The sequence below is a fragment of the Ochotona curzoniae genome, unplaced genomic scaffold (genome assembly GCF_017591425.1).
Source record: "Ochotona curzoniae isolate NIBS_2020 unplaced genomic scaffold, NIBS_Ocur_1.0 contig_883, whole genome shotgun sequence".
NCBI classification, from domain to species: Eukaryota; Metazoa; Chordata; class Mammalia; order Lagomorpha; family Ochotonidae; genus Ochotona; species Ochotona curzoniae.
This window is the reverse complement of record NW_024466599.1, coordinates 33,905,945-33,910,358: the sequence shown is the minus strand read 5'-3', so window position 1 is coordinate 33,910,358 and position 4,414 is coordinate 33,905,945. Positions and strand designations below refer to the sequence as shown.

Below are 4,414 nucleotides of genomic sequence, written 5' to 3'. Positions count from 1 at the left end.
AGGGAGACATCTCTTGCAAAGATGTTGCCGATGATACATCTATGAGTTTCCACGGGAAGAATTTGGAGGTGAAAATAGAGAAGGAGCCTTGGGGGTGGGGAGTCCAGCGGGGCCCAGGTTCTTGGGCCTGCCTGTGGGATGGGTGTTGGATCCTTGAACCCCAGGGATGAGGGGCCTGGCAGGGCTCAGGTTCTTGGGCCCACCTGCATGGTGGATGCCAAATACATTAGCCCCCCAGGACTGGGGGTCTGGCAGGGCCTGGGCCACCTGACCCAGAGTCCATGGGCCCACCTGTGAGAACTGGTTCTCCTCAATGTAAAGGATGGAGTGCTAGACAGCAGGCCATTGCATACATAGAGGATATGGTAGCCCGGGACCTGCAGAGGACATTTGGTATCATAACAGAAAATGGAGAACAGAACATATGAACAATTACTCCAGTCAAATGCTAATAGCAAATATCTAGGTGAATGGAGACTCTAAGATCAACTGTGTCAGCCAATGGACATTGGAAGGGATTCCGCATCCATAGATCAGCGAGATTGACAGAATTTCAGAACTATTGCATCCACCTGAGCAGAACCCTTGCAGCATGTGTCACATTGGGACCCTGGGTTGACTTTGAGCAACCGTTCCCCGTCCTCAGGTACTAGGATGGTTGGGAGGCTTGGTTTAGCTTCTCCCCCTTGTCACACCCCACCCCGCCCCCGCCCAGAAATGGGAAGGAGAAATAGAAAGTTTAGAAACAATGATCACACCCACTTTTCCCTAACCCTGGATCCTTCCTTCTCTGATCAACTATGTAAACATCATCTAAAATAATGAAAGAAAGAAAATGGAGAAGAAGAAGGCTTGAGCCATAATCAGTTCAATAAGCACTTGTGGAGCGCTGTAGTAGACAGGCAGGCGTCAAAGAAAGCCTGCTCCACCCCGGTAGGAACCAGCAGCCGTGGAGGATTCGATATTCAAAACTGGCCAGCACCCCTGGCAGCTCATTTCCATCCTTTCACTCCTGTTTTCATACATTTATTGGGCAGTACAGCTCACGCCCGTGGGCTCCAGGACTCCCAAGCAGTTAGCAACTGGTTCACAGATATTAACCTTTCAGGTAGGTGCTGGATGAAGCACACACCTCCAGCTAGCATCTGAAAATGTTGAAACAAAGATAAGTTCAGAGCCACTGGGTGCATCGTCCCCAGTCATGGTGTCTGGAGACCCTGCATCAGAAATTCAGTTCTTCAAGGTGACATCACTCTATTGAAACCTCAGTTATCAAGGAGGACTGCTGGCTTGTGTTTGGGAAGAAAAAAAGAAGAAAAATCACTACCCATAATGGGAACTGATCCAGGCAGTATCAGTTGGATCAATCAACCTTTTAAAAGTCTTTTTAGGATAAACATTCAGCTACAGACATGAATCAAAGATATAGGGGAGAGAAAAGTACCCAGCTTACCATGGTTAACATTGAGTTTAAAACCAAAGTGTGACAATGCATTTATCTCCTTACTGAAGCCTAATCAGAATTGAGTAAGATTTGTTGTAACTGTTGCTGTTCTGACAAACATGAAAGATTCTTGAGTTTGTGGAATTGCCTGGCTGATGGATGGTGCACAGCCTCCCTCAGCTGTATTTCCAAGTGACACATCTTTGTGTGCATATAAAGCAGTAATTAAGTAAGTAGTGGTTTCAGTAGCCATCAAGGCAACTCAGGGATCCCCTGAATGAATATTCACTGTTACTCTGTTTTTTTTTTTTCAGATGCTAAATACTTTATTGTCTTTATATAGACTAGATGATAGCCACAGCGAGGGCCTGGGTCCTCTGCACGGACACGCAGGTGTGCGTCTTCACCAGTTGGTCCGTGAATTCCTGGTAGGGAGGCTTGGGGAACATGGTCTACTTCCAGAGGTGTGGGGTTAGGTAGCTGTAGGTCTTGGAGATGATGTCGAAGGTGGCCTTAGCTGGGAGATTTGAGGAGGGAGGATGGCAGAAATTGCCCAGGGTAGTGATGCACCTCCTGGCTGAGGTGTAGTAGTTGTCAATGTCGGCTATCATGAGCAGCTTCTTGGGCCCTGGAACCGACACGATGCCAGTGCCATGGGGATGAGGTACACCAGCACAGAGCCACAGCACCCGTCACCTTTTACCCGCACCATTTGGGGCATGCCGATCTTGTTCCCCCAGTAGCCTCTGTGCACGGGCACAATGGACAGCTTGGCCAGGATGATGTCGCCCTGGATGGCTGTGGCCACCTGCTTGGAGCACTTCATGCCCAGACCCCTGTGGCCATTGTTGTGTCCAATGGCGACGAAGGCCTTGAAGCAGGTGCGTTGGCCGGCTCACGTCTGCTTCTGCACCAGCATGATCTTCAGCACTTCGTCCTTAAGGAACGCACGGAGGAAGAAGTCAATGATCTCAGACTCCTTGATGGGAGGCAAGAACAGGTCGATCTCCTCCAGGGACTTGATCTTCATGTCCTACACCATGCAGCCCAGTTTGGTGACAGGGACCCACTCCTTGTCCTCGGCCTTGTTGCCACGTGATCCATGTCCACAGCTCCGGCCCCAGCCCTGACTGGGCAGGCTGCTGCGAAGCCATAGTGGAAGCCGCCTTGGACTCACATGCCGGGGGCCCCGGGACCTCCCAGGCCTCCTGCTGTACCTGTGTCATCTGCCATTTGGTGTTCTTTCAGAGAGTAAGAAATCCTCTGTATTGCTACAGGTTAAGTCATGCCAGTGATTCTCAGATGTGAGCTGGCACACAAGGGCCTGTCACACCAGGACCTCACCCGCAGGGGACCACACAGGGATCTACAATGGAGTTTAGCCCACACTCCTGCATTACACCTCTCCCCATAGAAGCAACACTTGGAGTTCAATGCCCTGCCGTTGCCCCCTAATACAGTTTTTATCTGGCATTTATCTGGATATAAGCCTGTTGGTGAGTACATTAAAAGAAAAAGGCGAGGCCCTGGATGATAGCATAGTGGTTAAGGTGCTCACTTGCATGCGCCGGGATCCCATATGGGTGCCGGTTCTAATCCCGGAGGCCCTTCTTCCCACCCAGTTCCCTGCTTGTGGCCTGGGAAAGCCTTGGGACCCTGCACTTACGTGGGAAACCCAGAAGAGCTCCTGGCTTTGGATTGGCTCAGCTCCAGCTGTTGTGGTCACTTGGGTAATGAATCATCAGATGGTTCACTCGCATGGTTCACTCAGATGGTTCAGATGGAAGATCTTCTCTGTCTCTCCTCCTCTCTGTATATCTGCCTTTCCAATAAAAATAAATAAATCTTAAAAAAAAAAAAAAGGAGAACTAGACTATCGTTTCCACAAGAATAGCAGAGGATAGTCTAGTTAGTAATAGATACAGTTGGGATAGATACGACAGTGAGAAGGTTTCACAGAGAAGATAGAATTAGCAGTGTCCTGAGAGTGGGATTTAGGGGAGGAGTAGGAGGAAACTCTGTAAGTGTGCCCCAGAAGGCAGGTGTGACGGTGGCCTCACCACACAGCTAAGTAGAAGCCACACGCGTCCTAGCTCAGCCATCAGGTTGTATTTTTGATCCAAGACCATTCATCCATGGCATTCCCAGAGTGAGGGAAGAAGATGATCCTGTGAGAGGGGGCATCGCTGGTTCAAGCCCTGGTGGGAAGTAGGGAAAAGTGTGGACTTATGGTGGCCGCAGAGAAGAGACAAGAAGATAAATGGGTCCAGAGCCTCTCAGATGTGAACACTGAGGTGTGGCCAGCTGCCACGGCATAACACAGCAGGCCAAACCTGAGTTCTTCTCCCTGGGCCAGCAAAGAAAGCACAAAGGCCTCCGCTCTGCTTAGGTTGAGTCACGTTTCCCAGGCAGCTCAGCGACAAGGGTGAAAGTGCATATTTTCTGGTGAAGGTTGATTTCATTAGCCATTCTAATTATTCATGAGTCTTTTCAAGTGTTTGCCAGAAGAGGCAGTGCTCCTCAGTCCCTTGGATTCCACTGCTGCTGTTTAGCTCCGTCTGGGTTTTCTCAGTCACAGATTGTACTGCCTAATGGAATGACAGCAAGGGCGAGCCTGGAAGCGCTCAGCCAGAGCTCCCATGGCTTTGAATCCTTTGGGGCTGAACACCTCTTTGGGAAACTAATGAAAGTTTTGGACCCTTGCCCTAGGGACCTGCCTGCATACACAAATGCAGGGATTTATGAAATCCTAGCTTAAGAAGCCCTGATGCTGGGGTGCTCTGAGGTCTGCCCACATTCTCGCCTGCTTTTTCAACATACCCAGCAGCCAGTCTGTCAAGATGTCATTCAAAAATGCAGTGACTCCCTGGGCCTGTGGGCAAGCAGCCGCCTGTGACTGTTTACAATGTGAGAAAAGCATGATGGGATATTTGTCAGGGCCCCAGCCCTGTTGAAGCAGAAGACAGAATT

At 49.9% G+C, this 4,414-nt stretch overlaps 1 pseudogene; it reads right to left on the bottom strand.

The window, feature by feature from the left end:
• Positions 1–1,788: 1,788 nt before the first annotated feature.
• Positions 1,789–2,495, bottom strand: LOC121164634 (annotated as a pseudogene).
• Positions 2,496–4,414: the final 1,919 nt, after the last annotated feature.